Below are 17297 nucleotides of genomic sequence, written 5' to 3' on the forward strand. Positions count from 1 at the left end.
CTCTAGGGTTCAATTGTGTATGTTTATCACATAATTACTCAATCTAATATCTGTGAAACCATATGGAATTCTGGGGATGGAAAAGGGTAGCAGAAAAACATAAGAGCCGGTGAAATAAACAGGAGAAAAGAATGAATAACAGGAAACAAGGAGATGAGTGGTCCTATTTTTTTCTGTATTTGCTTTTGACCACATCCTGGGATAATGTCACTGCACACATAGAATCATTTATCCCCTCAACAACCTTATGCAATATGTACTAATTATGCTAACCATTTTGAAATGAGAAAAGTCAAGACTGATTTTAAGGGAGTTATTCAAGATCAGAAAGGCAGTGTGCAATAGGAAAGGGTCTTAATTCACAGAGCTGCTCTCAAATAGGTCTAAATGGACTCTATAAGTATCAGACCTTTCTTTATTACTTAGGCACAGAAGTGAAAGAGGGTGACACTATAGGAGACTTGTGTTAGCTCCACAGGTCATTCTAGTGCTGGCTTCCTAAGAATTAACACATGACTACCTGGAAACATTTATTAAAGTGTAAAATGATTTTTCCCTAAATGATGTGGAATTTAAGGAAGAAAGTTTCAAGATACTTTTTATTTGAAATCAGCCTGGAACATCTAAAACTTAGTTGTTGTTTGTCTAGAGAATACCATTAGCCCAACAAGTCTGTGAAAAATATATCTGTGAATAATATATTTCTAAACTAGGTCCATTAAGTCCCAAATTTGGCATCCAGTATACTTGTTAAGATCTGATGTTTCTTTAAAACACTTGTCTCATCATAAATACTCTTAGATTCTTCAAAGAAGATAATTCAGTTGGTAACACTCATTGTCTTGTTTAAGTCACACCGAATGAACCTGCTTTATGCCCTGCCCATCTTTTGACTCCCACAACGAGTTTGCATAAGCTACACACAGAAGTGTATGTCCAAAAATCCAACACACTGTTCTATGGCTCCATGTTGTTCTGTTACCATTCTTTGCCACTTTCTCTTTTATAGTGGTGAGAGATCATTGGATTTCAGACTATGGAGGCTAAGATCACTGCTAGCCAAGCAATAGCTTCTACCCACACCTCCAAAATATTCTACACCTGCGAAAGCAGGCAGAGTGAAGAAAACGGTGAAATGCTCTACATACTGACTTCTGCCTGACAGTAATCAGTTAAGTAGATGACATTGGATAAATTATGGTTTCCAGCTCTTACAGCTCACATGGGAAAACTTATTTTACTCTATCCAAGTCCATGCCTGGGAGCTGAGAGATTCTCAAAACATTTATTGTTGATAAAGAATAATTTATCACATAAGAATGACATTAGAAGATCTCCTGCACTTCTTACCTTGACACTGACCTATGGAAGAAATTTATATCACCAGTTTGCTGGCCAGCACCATCTTTTGCCGTGACTTTGTACAGAATTCAACACTACAGTTATCAAGGTGCTTATGTCCATTTATTATTTGTTGAACCCAACAGTATTTGGACAAACACATTCTGGAATATGCTTTCAGTTCAGAGATGTTCATTGTCTTCATATCTAGGAGGCTTTGTTCTAAAAATCAAGCCATACATGTGTAGCATAGGTTATATACCTTCCAAAAATTTATTGCTTTGATAGTCATGGCCACCTCACACAGTTATGTTCTAAAAATCACTAAAATCAAAGATAACATGACTGACATATTACCTATGTGACCACCAGTTAGGGCAATGTCAGTGCTTTTTCCCTTGTGGTGAGATAGTTTTACATATAGTAGTTGCTCTGCTGCTGAGAGACAGACATAATTGGTGATGCTTTTCTAGAATGAAAAGCAAGGCCAGATGTTTATCAAGTTAACTTGCCCAACATCCTAACCTGAGAATCCCAAAATTTCCATGATGATTTTTAGAAGACACCAGAGAGGCCTAAAACCCCATAATGTGATTGCCCTGTATATATTTTCCAAAATATAATTAACAGCAATCCAAATATGTCAAAAGAAATGAGGCCTGATTATAATTGCAATCATGGGGAGTCACAGAAGATTCACCCCCAAAGAAGAAGTAATGTAAGTCTGACTGCCTTTGCTAGGAAAATTATGGCATCGATAGACAAGGGGAAGACCTGCTGAGACAGAACAAGCTTCAGGGCGAATGCTTCATGCCTCCTTATATTTAAATATTTACCACTTGACTTTGCAAATCTTAGCACTAGGTGTACTCCACATCTTGATTTTGAACCTGACTGTGTAATTTGGTTTGACAGTGGGGCATTAGGTAATGTGACTGAAGCACACAGACTATTAAATGTGCTTGTGACCTTGTTTTTCTGCCCCAGGAAGTCCTCTGGTCTCAGGAGGATGACATACAGAGCAGATTAAACAGTGTATGTACCTAAGAGTTAAACCTAGGTAAGCCTTGAATTACTAGCAGAGATAATCCAATTGATTTGCAAAAACATGCAGAAGAATACTGGCTGTTATTTTAAGTCTTTGAGTTTCGGAGTTATAATATATACAGTTGTATGGTGGCAATAGGTGATCGTTATAGAATTACAAGCAGGAAATGTGATGCCACTGCGAACAAAACCTAAAATATGATTTTGATCAAGGCTGTGGCTGCCATGAAGTGATGACCAGAAAATTGTGATGAAAATATGGGACACTAGAAAAATTATGACCAATGGTGTTTAGTATTAAAATGCTTAATAATACTGCTGTCTGCCCTTGGAAAATTATATTTTTATAAATATGTAGAAGACTATAAAAATGATAACATCTGAAAAGTACCCAGTTTATAAATAGTAGTAATAATATAGTTCAGAATTCCAGAGTTGCTAAATGAAACTTTAAAAAAAATTATTTAAAGACAGAAGGGGAAATTAAATAGAAAATCAAACTAGAAAAAAGTAGAATACAGAATTCAAAAAAATTAACATCATAAAATCGATAGTTGATAGATTATACATTTCATCTTAATAGTTGTTAAAGTTACAAAATCATAGCATAAAAAGTAGCTAGGCACTCAAACATTGACAGTGCAATCTCCCCTGTTCAATGACCTAATAGAAATTTAGTAATATGATCATCTATCTTACACACTATACATACCATTACATTCTTCAGAGCACTTTCTTTTCACTTTTACAATATCCACCATAATTTTTGGATCCCATCATTCTGTCAGTTCTTATTATTTTTATAATAGACAATGTGATATTTACTAATGTGAGTCTTGCTTATTTTACTACTGAGGATATTCTCAAGTTGCCTCCATTTACCTGTAAAGGCCTCAAGATCATCCCTTTCATAGCTGAATAGTATTCCATTTTATAAAAATACCACATGTTTTTCATCCATTTTGTGGTTGATGGGCATTTTGGTTGTTTCCAAGATTTGACTATCACAAATTGTGCTGCTATGAACATGGGTGTACATATATCACTGTGACATGACCTTTTCAATTTTTCTGGGAAAATATCCAGGAGGGGAATAGCTAGATTGAATGGAACTTCCAATCCTAGTTTTCTGAGGAATCTCCATACTGATTTCCACAGTGGTTGCACCAGTCTGCACTCCCACCAACAGTGGAGAAGTGTTCTCCCCCCCTCCCCCCCGCATCCTTGTTAACATTTGTTATCAGTTGTTTTCTTGATGGCAGCCATTTTCTCTGGGGTGAGATGAAATCTCAATGCTGTTTTAATTTGCATTTCTCGAATGACCAGTGATGGTGAACATTTCTTCATCTATTTATTTGCCATTTGTATATCTTCATCTGGGAACTGTGTGTTCATCTATTATGCTCATTTTTGGAGGGCGTCTTTGAATTTGGGGGGCTTGATGTTTTTCAGTTCTTTATATGTTCTGGATATAAGTCCTTTGTCTGAGGGATTGTTGGCTAAAATTATTTCTCATTCTGCAGGTTTTCTTTTCACCTTGTTGGTGATTTCTTTTGAAGTGCAAAAACTTTTAGTAATATGAAATCCTAGTTGTTGATTCTTTGAAGTATTTCCCATGTGGTTTGCGTTTTATTCATGAGTTCTCTCCCTACCCCTGTGTCTCCAAGATTTTTACACCTTCTCCTCCAGTAGAATTAGTGTTTCTGTTTTAATATTTAGATATTGATTTTAGTTTAGTGTATGGTGATAGACATCGGTCTATTTTTAGTCTTCAGCATGTGGAAAGTCTATTTTTCTAACACCATTTATAAAGAGGCTATCTTTTTTCCAGTGAACTTGTTTAGCACCTTTGTCAAATATAAAGTAGCTGAGTGTCTTTGTAGTTGTGTTTGCATCTTCTAATCTGTTCCATTGACCCTCAGGTCTATTACTTTGCCAGTACGATGCTGATTTTATCACTGTGGTTTTGTAGTATAGTTTCAAGTCAGGAATTGAGATGCTTCCTGCCTTGCCTTTGTTGCCCAGAATCGCCTTTGCTATTCTAGGTTTCTTCTGTTTCCAGATGAATTTTATAATATTTTCTCTAGTCTGTAAGGTATGTTAATTGTATTTTGATGAGGAGTGTATTGAATCTGTATAACATTTTTGGGATATGGCCATTTTCACAATGTTGGTTCTTCCTAACCAAGAGCAAGGAATATCCTTCCATTTTCTAATATCCTCTTCAATCTCCTTTTGTAGCATAGCATAATTTTTAGTATATAGGTCTTTTATATTCTTGGTTAGCTTGCTTCCTAGATATTTCATTTTTTTAGATGCTCTTGTTAAAGGTGACATTTCCATAATTTCTCTCTCATGGAATTTTTGTTTCTGTACAGGAATTTTATTGATTTTTGAGGGTTCACTTTGTATCCAGCTATGTTGTTAAATTTGTTTATTACCTCTAACAACCTTTTAATGGAGTTTTGGGGGTCTTCTATGTAGAGTACCATGTCATCTGCAAATAATGATAATTTTACTTCTTCATTTTCTATTTTATTCTTTTTATTTCTCCCTCTTGTCTGATTGCTCTGGCCATTTCCAAAACTATATTGAATAGGAGTGGTGATATTGGACATCCTTATCTTGTTCCTGATTTTAGAGTGAAGGCCTTCAGTTTTTGTCAATTTAGCATAAGCTTGGCTGTTGGTTTGTCATAGATGGACTATATGAGACCGAGGTACATACTGTCTATTCCAAGTTTCTGTAGGGTTTTATCATGAAAAGATGTTGGACTTTATTGAAAGCTTTTTCTGTGTCTGTTGAGATGATCATGTGATTTTTATTTTTGGCTCTGTTGATGTCGTGTATTACATTTATTGATTTGTGTATGTTGAACCATCCCTGCATTCCTGGAATAAATCCCACTTGGTCATGGTATATAATCTTCTTGATGATTTGCTGCATTCTATTTGCCAATATTTCATTGAGAATCTTTGCATCAATGTTCATTAGTGAGATTTGTCTATAGTTCCCCCTTTTGGTTGGGTCTTTTTGTGGTTTTGGTATCAGAGTGGTACTTGCCTCCAAGTATGAGTTAGGGAGGACTGCTTCTCTTTCAATTTCATTGAAGAGTTTAAGGAGTATTGGCACTAAATCTTCTCTAAATTTCTTATAGGATTCAGCCATGGATCCATCAGGACCTGGGCTTTTCTTTGTTGGTAAGATTTTAATCACATTTCTTATTTCAGTAGCTGATACTGGGTTATTCAAATTTGCTATATCTTCTTGACTGAGCACTGGTAGTTCATATGTTCCTAGAAATCTGTCCATATCCTCTATGTTTTCCACTCTACGTGTGTAGAGATTTTCAAAGTAGGCATTTATGGTCTTTCGAATTTCAATGGGATCTGTAGTTATTTCCTTCTTTTCAGTCCTTATTGCATGGATTTGATTTTTTTCTTTCTTTTTCTTGATAAGATTGGCTAGAGGTTTATCAATTTTGTTTATCCTCTCAAAAAAACAGCTCTTTGATTCTTTAATTCTTTGTATTGTTTTATAAGTTTCAATTGCATTAATTTCTGCTCTAATCTTTACAATTTCCTTTCTTCTATGAGCTTTGGGTTTGACTTGCTTTTCCTTTTTTAGAAGCTTGAGATGCTGTATTAAGTTATTTATTTGTGTTTGTTCCATTTTCTTGATGTGACTATTTATTGCTATGCATTTCCCTCTTAGGACTGCTTGCTTTACATCCCATAGATAACGGTACATTGTATCTGCATTTTCATTGTATTGTTGGTATTGTTTTATTTCTTCTTTAATTTCATCTGTAACCCACTGGTTATTCAGAAGGTTGTTATTTAACTTTCATGTTATGCAGTTTTTGCAGGGCTTTTGGCCATTGATTTCCAATTTTAATGCGCTATGATCAGATATGATGCATGGGATAATTTTGTTCCCTTTGCATTTAGTTAAGAATGCTTTATGGATTAATATATGGTCTATTTTTGAGAATGACTCATGTGCAGTTGAAAAGAATGTATATTCTGATGTGGTTGGGTGGAACACTCTGTAAACATCCACCAAGTCCACTCACTCACAGGTATGATTCAGTTTTGTTACTTCCTTGCTGACTTTTTGTCTAGTTGATCTATCTCTTTGTGACAGGGAGGTTTTAAGGTCTCCTATTACAATCGTATTCTTGTGTATTTGGCTTTTCATGTCCATTACTATTTGTCTTATATATTTGGGTGCTCCTGTATTTGGTGCATATATATTTATAATTGTCAGTTCTTCCTCTTCTAGTTTTCCACTTACAAGTATGTAGTGGCCATCTTTATCTCTTTTAATCCTATTAGGTTTGAAGTTCACTTTGTCTGCAAATGGAATAGCTACCCCTGTTTTTTTCTGGGTTTCTGTTGCATAGAGTACTGTTTTCCATCCTTTGACTTATAATCTAGCAGTTTCTTTTGAGTCAGATTTGTTTCTTGTGTACAGCATATTGTGGGATCCTGTTTTTTGATCCATTCGGTCAACTTGTTTCTTTTGATAGGTGAATTGAGCCTTTTACATTTATGGATATCACTGATATGTATGGTTTGACTTTGCCATGTTGTGTTCCTGTTGTTGATTTCCTGCTTTTCTCTTTTGTTTAATTTCTTATCCAGCCTGGCAGTTTCTTTCTGTTGTTGTTCTCCATATTGTGGTCATTTTTATTGTTATCTAGCATGTCTTTCAGTTCTCTTTCTAGTGTTGGTTTGGTGGACATGAATTTCTTCAGTTGTTCTTTGCCGTGGAAGTATCTTGTTTCTCCATTAAATTTGAAAGACATTTTTTCTGGGTACATCAGTCTGGGTTGAAAGTTGCTTTCTTTTAGGGCTTGAAATACTTTGCTCCAAGCTCACCTTAACTTGAAGGTTTGTGCTGATGTTTGGCCAATTGCTGGATACCACAATGAAGAAGAGAGCCAGTCACCTGAATTCCTCCTACAGGGCCTGTTGGATGAGTTCTATATTCTTTCTGGGCTAACTAGCCTAGAAGTATTGATGTAGGTCAACTCTTAGTTCTTGTTATTGCTATGTCTTTAGGTTGTTGCAGGTCACCAGCTCTTCTTGTCTATACTGTTTGTATCAGCTGAGGCCCTACTATGTCACTGGGTGTCTCATAAGCTCTTTTAATTTTCTCCAAGTTTGCAGAGGCCTTATTGGTGTATTCCTCAACCTGTCTGATGTTCTCTGTGTGGAGGAGGGATTATCCACTCTCTTGCCAGGTTGGTCAAGGTATTACAGTTAGAAGGTGTTTCACTTCCACTCATATTTACATACTGATGACCTCTATTTTAGGGGCAAACTCACCACATTGACTGGAGCCTGATGAGGTCTTCTGTTTGGGTGAGGGGTTCTTGATTCTCCCATCCAGCCAGAATGTTAATTTACTGTAGTCCAAGGTTCTAGGAGAAGGACTAGGATCCAAATACCAACTGCAGTATGAGGTCCAGGACTCTGGTGGGTTCCCCAAGGGGCTGGCCCAGAGACAGCAGTCCGAGGCAGCTAGGTCCAGCATGAGGCAGCCCAGGTGTTCACTAAGTGAAACTTTTTAAAGCAAAATTAAAGGTATGACCACTAAGGTAGAGTCTTGAGATAAGTACTAATTCAGAGGGATACCATTAAAATCACCTCTAAGTAAAGATTCAGTGGAGGGTGTTGTAATTATACCTTTAAAGTTTTCTAAAATAATTGACATTCTTTGTAGATCATGCCTCATAAAGTAACTAACTTTCCATTCAGAAAAAAAAGAATCAGTGCTAGAATCATTAAAGTAGTATTTTTCCCAAAGTGTAATATATCAAAAGTATAGTAATTCCTTGATTACGAATGTTTCTGTTTACAGATTATTCATTTTGCAAACACAAGTTTTGGCAAAAATTTTGCTTTCATTCACAAACTCCTCATCAGGCAACAAAATTGACCACAGATATCTTTCCCACACAAATGTAAAAACATCCATCTTCCCCTAAATTTCAAAGCAACTTAAGTTCATAAACTGAAGCACCAATGTATATACAATTGAATCTAATAGGTAGGAGAGTTTGCAAAAAGCCCCTACATGTGAGCAAAAACTCTAAAGTAGAAGAGCTTGACAGTTCTGTTACAGTTCTTGGCCTCCAAGTTTCTGCATATAGTTAACAAGTTGCTAAAATAAGAATATGTGCTAGTTAACCCTAATTGTCCACTTGACCAGATTTAGAGACTTTTGGAGAGGTATTTGGATTGTAAGGGCATGGAAACCTCAGCTGAATCCACAGATGAATGGGCTATTAGGAGATAAGCCTTATTTGGAAGAAGCATGTCATAGGGGTGTGACCCTGTGGACTCCATCTGGTCCCTGTGTCCTTCTTTTCTGGAATTATTCATTGTGCTCTGGGCTTCTATGAAGTGAGTAGTTTTTTTCCCCCACCACTTCTTCCATGATGTTCCTTCTTTGGACCCAGCTAACCTTGGACTGAATCCTCTGAAGCTGTGAGTGTAAGGTGTTTTTCCTCCCAGCAATTAGAAAGCTGATCAATGCAGAAGATGTATTCTCCAATGATGAAAAATGAATGAACTCCCAAAAGATAGCTGAGAATAGTGGTTGGTGCCTATTTCTAATGGTTAAGTCAAGAAATATTTCTTATTCCCAAGTAAGATTCCAGAATTGCTGTGGACCAGTGACTGATAAATATTTCCTTTTCTCTCTAGTTTAGATGGAACAACTTATTATTGATATGCTGTCCTTCTACCATTGCTAATAGATTATTTGACTTTTTTTGCTCACAGTCCTCCAGGTCAAGAAGCACAATATTTAGAGCTTATCCAGATTATAAGGTCCTGGGCCTTATGCTTGATGTCATAGTTGCCTGAATTTCTTCAAGTCTTGTGATGAAGAAAGGAGAAATAATCTATGGTATAAATACACAACAACATATTACTTGATCATAAAAGGTATGAAATCCTGTCATCTTCAGGAAAATGAATGTAACTTGATATCAGCATGTTAAATGAAATAAATATCACTTATTATAAGTATGAAACTTGAGTATCATGATGACCCAAAAGTAGAAGAAAAGAAGAATTATTACAGACTGAGAAAAGCTGTGAAAGAATTAAATTTGGGAGAATGGACATGATGGACTTATAATACATGGAAGTATCAAAATACCAGTGAATGTCTTTAATTTGTACACTCTATTTTAGCATCTATGGAAAAAGAGAAAGAATTCAATGCTTATGGAAGACATGATCTCAATTTCTAAATATACAACTAAGAATGAAATAATGGCCTAGTGATTAAGATTATACTGAAAAGCTAAGCTAGGATTTTTACCACTTTTACATTTAAAATGATAATAATGATATAGAAATACAGCAATCTTATGATAATGAGTATACAGTGCAAAACCCTAATGGAGGGTTAGTACATGAGTGGTCCATTATATTGTGGTTCATGTTATTCTGAGCTGAATTACTAGTTTTGATTCATTTTATATATCTATTTTGGTATACTAAAATAATTTCATTATTATAATGGTAATCATGAAACACAAAGTTTTAAAACCTGGTAAAATTTTCCAAATACAATTTTATTCTTGTTATATATAATTGTTATATATAATTCTACTATTAACACACAAATTAAGACTAATAACCTAATTCAGAGGTCAGCTTAACCTGGGAAAATTAGTGAATTCATGAGACTTTTTCTCAAAATTAAAAAAAATAAAAAAGAAAAGATCTGGGGATATATCTCAGTGTAAGGGCATTGTGTTCAATTCCCAGAACATTAAAGAAAATTTAAAGCTTATTATTAATTGTAAGGACTTAATTAATACAATGATTTCAGTTCAGATTTTCCTCTTTGAAGTATTTATGAAAAGATTTCACTTACTAAGCAGATACAGTAGTTTCATAATAATAATTTTGGATTTCTATTTTTAATTTTTAGAAATAACCATTCAATCATTCTTTTGTACAATAAGTGCTGTAACAGCAATTATAATGTCCTATTTATCACTCTATTGTAACTATTACAATGAGAGCACCATTTGGCCAACATTAAATATTTCTTTCTGAAATGTATTGCAAGTTCTAAAAGACCTTCTCTATACTTTTAACACAAATATACCATACACACACACACACACACACACACACACACACACACACAGACTCACACAGAGTTATGTCATCAACATAATAGAGGACAGCAAGTTGTGTCATAAACTTTGATTGTCTCATAGACAATGAGAAACTGTTGGTATTTTCTTAGGTAAATAAAAATTGTGGTTAAACCTGTTAAATAAAAGAGAAAAATCAATTTTAGTTCATATTACTGAGTAATTGGCGCAAACACAAGAAGTCTGGACTAGACTATTTTCTGTAAGACTCATCCTCACAAGCCTGAAACCATTGTCATTTGGGAGGCTCTATTACCAAGAATTCCTGTCCACATTGTACCAAAAGGTGGCCTTGAATTGCTGTCTTCTGAGGATGAACAGACAAAAGGACTTGTTAAAAACTGCTTCTTGTAATGATGTATACACTGTGTCAACTTGAGAAGTTTAGAAGTTTAAGTGACTCAGCAGCGGGCCAAAGTCCTCAATTCATAAACTCCTGTGCAAGAGGAGGTCAGAGAGGTGATGTGGGTGTTACACCCACCCTAGGGATTACAATATAAGGGATGGAAAGAAACTTGCTGTGGTTTCTGCTCCTGCTCCTTTTGCTGCCTTCAGGGAGCTATAAACCATCGCCCTTGTGCCATGGCATCCTGCCTTGGAGCCAACTGATTAGGGACTGAAACCTCTATGAACTGTAAGCTAAATAAATCTTTCCTTCTTTAATTTTGAGTGCAGGATATTTTGTCTCAATCACAAGAGAAAAGTAACTCAGACACTTCTTATACCTTCTTTTGTAAGGATAATTGAGCCACATAATAAGGCTCATAATATTCTATAAAAATATTATCTAGCCATAGATACAAAGCTTTAAGCTTTATAAAGACCATCCTGGTATGAACAGTAGTCCTGTGGTATATTTTAGCTCCTTCATCAGGAATATCTCATCTATGGTTTTGTCATCAGCACAAGAAATTCTAACCATTAGCAAAACAGTAGCCTTTGACCCTATTTCTGTTTTTAGCTTGATGGAGGTAACTGTGGAAGTCATCTGCCATTCTAAGCTCCTCCCACTTGATGCTGAAAAGTAGAGCACGCTTGAATCAGGTAAGTGGAGTGTGGTTATTTCTTTTGTTCATCCCTAAGTGTATCTACATATAATTGATAACATAAACCATATCTACACTTTAAAAATGTGTTCCATGGAATTTATTGTACATCTACACTTTTAACTCCTTGTCTTTCATATTAGGCTATAATAACTTATTTGTATATTTACTTATTAAAAGGATTGTTGTTCAGGTTTTGATATTTATTGTAGTCACCTATCTGTTATACCTATTTCTCTTTCCGTAGGCCCATTACTATCTGAGGAAATATTTCTGTCACCATTATTTCAACTGTATAACATGGTATCTATAAATCATTTCATACTCCTCTTAAAACTTAACTCATGCCAGAGCTTTACTGAGAAGTGTAAAGAGATGAAAAGTCCTTAACTCAAAACTGTCAACTCTTAAGCAATTATTCAACCATAAATTCTGTAAGGCTTGAAGTCATGTGTTGGTGGAAAAATGTGATGCTTTTAGAGCTCTAACATTATACAAATTACCCTCCCTCCACATTCTGCATTTTAAATGGAGCAGGTTGATCTATTTGACCCTCAGAGACAACTTAGCAGCTAGCCAGCATGAGATTTTGATAGTATAGGTTAATTAATAAGGTCCAACTAGTCAAGAGAAGTATTGGGTTTTAAAGACATTTAATAAGATTAGACTTTCAAACATTATTTGGTACATTAATTCAAATATGTAAATTGGCGTAACCTAGCAGCCCAGACATGGAACATAAAATGAGAGCAGATAGGAATAAAATTAAATTTTAAGGTGATATTAAAATAAAAATATACTTGCAACCTGAAACTGAGAACCAAAATTAGAACTATTTAGCAGTTTCAACTTACTCTTATTAGTATATGAGACTGTAAGTTAGGGAGATGCACATATTTACAACAAGTGAGTCTTTAGAAGTAGAAATATCTTTTCTCAGGCACTAAATTCAAATCTACTATACAGTACATGTGACATTTGGTGCCAACACTAGCTTATTTTATTCTTAAAAGATTAAAAATAACACTGCTTTTGGTGAATTATAATTCAGGATTTTTACTCTACAACTTGTTTGGCATTTTAGATTATTATACTGATAACTGCATGTTTATTTCTGCTGCCTACAATAATCCATTGATAATTCAGGTTCAAGCTGGTATGAGAACTATAGAAAGAAAAGGCAAATTTGTGCCCTATTATTCAACACAATTAATAAATATCATTAGAAGCATCATCTGTTAGGCACATCAAAATTGTAATCTCCAGTGGATTTGTCAAGTTCATGAATTTTACTTTAAGCATATCTACTAGTTTAAAACTAAAATAAAAATCTTATTCAGCCATGTGGTAAATAAAAATTATTATAATTTAATATCAGATACTAATCAGTTAAATTTACTTCATCCAAAGTTCTAATATTTTAGAGAACAGATGTTATCCTTTCTAGAACCCCATTAATATACTTAGTCAGTTTTTCTGCTATTCTCCCTAGGGCAGAGAATAAAGCATATTTTCTTTTCCTTTCCTTAAGCGAACCCACTTGCTCCCTGAAGCACAAGATTTAATTATCCTTATTGCATTATATTTGGTTGAATAACTACAGAAGTTATTAATGGGCATAACATTTTCTTATCTTTTTCATGATATTCATCTAGCTATGATATTTATGCTGATTCAATTACCTTTAGCACACTAATTAGCATTAGCAGGAGGAAATGAAGAGTTAGGATTTATGAACCACATTTACTTTAATTCTTTTTGATCACTATCATATGTGACTCTGGCTAGTTGGAGAGTTTAGATACAGAATCTATGCATGTGTATATATTTCTGTAATAGTGGGAGTGCTTACTTACTATACTAACTAGTTATTTATAAGATTAATCAAGAAACGACCTGTATTAATAGTAGGTGTTAAGTCAACCATTGAACCATTGTATGGCCTTCGGCATATAACTTGAAGATTGTGTTTTAATTCTATCTTTAGTAGAGAAGGAATAATAATAATCCCTATGTTAGGGTTATTTTAATATTAAATAAAGTACATAAGGCACTGTGACACATCACATGCCTACCTGTTAATCACATTTAAAAAGAATTAGAATAATCAGGGTTCAAAAAATGGATACTGACTTCATGTTAATCACTTTGAGTGCTAGATAGAAAGTTGCCTCCACAGAGATTTCAAGTAATTTGTATATTCAACATTCTATAAAATGGGAACTTTCATAGGAGGAAGTCTTGCAGATCATCAGAAAATAAAACATAAAAATAAGATCCAACATAAATAATAAAAAGAAAACTTAGAAATATGATAATATGAGATATTAGTTTTAAAAGAAAATATATCTTAAAGAAATCAAAGGAAAGATGCAAAATATCAGCAAAGACAGAGTTTGAAAATGATCAACATTTTGGATGAAATAAAGTACAAATTTTAGGAATAATTTTTCATTTATTGGAATGAAAAAAGACAAAAATGCTCTACTGCCGATACATTTCTATCAAACATACTCTGAACCTTACACCTAAGTTAAGCATGAATTAATTTTGGAAACTATGTAGCAAAGTACCACAAACAACAGTGTAAAATATTTCACATTTATCATTTCTCAATTTCTGTGCTCAGAGTTCCAGCTGTGGTTTATCCAGGTCATTTGCAAGGCCATGATCTAGGTGGTGGCTAGGACTCTGTTTTCATTGGTAGGCTTGGGAGGGAATGCATTTGGCTGCAAGTACCCTCAGATCAATCAATGCAAAGCCCTCCCTTGCAGTAGTAAGACTGAGGCCCTGGCTTCTTTCTGGCTGTTATCTCCAGACCATTCTCAATTTCTTGCCACCTGGCCTTCCATCAAGGCAGTTCGTTTATTGAGCCAGGAAGAAAAGAGAGAATCTAAAGAAAGCCAGCAAGCAAGATGAAATCTTATATAACATAGCAGTCACAGGCATGGCAGTTTATCGCCTTGGTCAATTCTGTTGGTTAGAAGCAGCTCACAAGCCTCACCTGCACTCAAGGGAGGGCAAGTACATTAGAGCATAAGAACCAGGATGCAAGCATTACATTGAGCCACCTTAGAGTCTGTCTAGCATGTGGCAAATATTTAGGGAACATGTAAATTCAAACATGACAGCAAGTGATTCAGGAAGGAGATGAAGGAACTGAGGTGCTCAGTAGAGGGTAAATTTGTACATTTGATTAATTGATTTTAGTCATTTGATAAATTTGGAAAGCATGTTAATTTTCACTTCAAAACTCTGACGGATCAGAAAAAGTACATGTCTTCCACAGTAGGAGAAACTATTTGGAATATCAGTGTTGCCTTGAACAGCCTAACAAAATAATATGGTAAAAATTGGTGTTGGTGTTATTAGATTGATTTTCGTAAAATGAATAGAACAATGCTATTTTTTCAGAGCAAAGGCTTATAAACACCTACGCTGAGTGTGTCTTGTCAAGGTCGCTGATATAACAATGATTGAGAAAAGACATTATCTTTAGATTAGTTTTATCTCTATCAGTTATAGGAATAGGCTTTGGAAAACGACTGATAGCATCATAGATTTTTATCCTTTTGTGTGTCAATACATATGTTCCCAAACTGAGTCAGCTGATTGATCACTTTATGGATTAACTTATTTATCAATCAAATTATATATGTTTTCAGATATGTTTTTCAGTATGTTCATTTACCTATTTATTTAAAGTTGCTGCCTTAACTTCCAAAAGGATATAGGGCTTGAAATGTAACCCCACAGTGGGGCATTTGCTTTTCGCTCTCAATCTCATGTCCAGCATAAAAACAAAACAAAAGGACAAAAACAACAAATGAATACAAGCCCTTAGAGTTTGCACCTTGCATAAATGTATCCAACGACATTTAAAATAACAAAGCATATTATTTCAGTGAAAATCTATCTATACAGCAGACATGAGAAACAAAGTGTTTTGTGATATAAGCTATGTTGGTCTATTCTATTCTTGTACTGTATTGGATGCTATGAACTTTCACTAGTAATGAAAAAAGCAAAATGAAAAACATGCTTTAATATAAAAAAGATTTACATGAGTCTTCATGATTCAAAAAACCACAATCATACTCTTTAAAATACGATCAAAGTAAAGAATAAATCAAACATTTATAATTTCAATTCTTGTTTGTAAAATATTAAATGATTATTTAGTGATGTCATCTAACACAAATTATTTCAAACATTGATATCATTTCTCAAGACAGCCTGTACTTACAACCTTCACATATTAGAAATTAGAGATAATGTATGCCTTATAAATTAAAAATATAAAAAAAACTCTTCAAAATAGAAAACCTATAAATACAGAAAATGACTTGAACTTCAAAATGTAATAGATTTAATTCTGTTGTCTAATTTAATGTGTGCTTTTTCAGTATTTGGCAACATCTGTAATTTTTTCTCCAGAGGTTAAAGTCTCACCTTATGTGGGTATAGTTATAAAGGTTTAAGAAGCAAAGTTGAAACTGTTTTAACTATTGACAGAAAGTATTTTCCTATTATTTTGTGATATTCAAGGGCATAAGAGTATTGTAGAATATAGTTGCATCCCAGGTTTGAATATTTGGGCTGCACAAAAATCTGTTCTCCCCGGAATGAATAGAGATGCATGTGTCATATAATTTCATGCAGCTGCGTGTGTCTGACCATCTCTTAGTTAACCACACATTGAATGGGAAGGGAACTCAGCCTCTGACAGGGGATCAAGTGGCATCTTTTGATGACAGCAGAAAATGAATAGGCACACCTCTATGTAATTATATGCCTAGAAGCAATTTTTCTGCCTCTGAAAAAGGTAAAACTAAGTGACAAAATATATTCCCTCTGTCCTCATAGGAGATGCATTCCAAAAGTTTCAGAAACAGAGGAGGAAACTATCCAGGTTTGCCCTTACAGAGTTATTCTAATGTTGAAAACTTTTAAAGTAGGTTAATCACGACAGGAAAAGGAATTTTTTACAGTCTAAAAGATAATTTGAGTTCCACATGAATAAGTTACAAGTATAAACATTTTGAAAACAATTAGCTAAAAGACAATTAATTCAAAAATTTAAAAGAGAATCTATCGATAATTACCAATTACAATTTTTCCTCCACTAATGACATATTTGGCTAAGAAAAGGTAGTATTTCCTTGTCATGTACTTACATTTATGTATATATACGTAGTTGGAAGATTCAAGATTTAAAAATAAAGAAATACAAATAATGAGATTAAGTGCTAAATAGAACCAGAAGAATCACTGGATTAAGAAACGGGAGCTATGAATTTATCCTTGTGTAACTGAACTGTGACATCGTCATTGAGAAAAATCAACTGCTCCATATGTGCATAAATTATCTATAAAAGGTTCACAGTCAGATGAATACTCTCTTTTAAGATGAAAATAATTTTGATTTTGAGTCAACGAATTTTGGTGCATTTCTTTCTTTTTGCCATGATTTTCTGTAAATTAAAAGAAAATTACTGAAGTTAAAAAACTCAGAAAATTTAAGTAATACAGTTGATTCATTTATTTAAGATAGAGTCAATTTTTACTTTGTAATAATGTAAAAGTTTGTAATAGCTGATTTAACACTTTTTATAAACTCATTGTACATTTTGTCATAAAGTAAGAACTGTCTGTACTCTGGCACTAAAAAC

Source organism: Cavia porcellus, unplaced genomic scaffold (assembly GCF_034190915.1).
Source record: "Cavia porcellus strain 051 isolate PalLab524CR breed Dunkin Hartley unplaced genomic scaffold, mCavPor4.1 scaffold_1, whole genome shotgun sequence".
In the NCBI taxonomy this organism is placed as follows: Eukaryota; Metazoa; Chordata; class Mammalia; order Rodentia; family Caviidae; genus Cavia; species Cavia porcellus.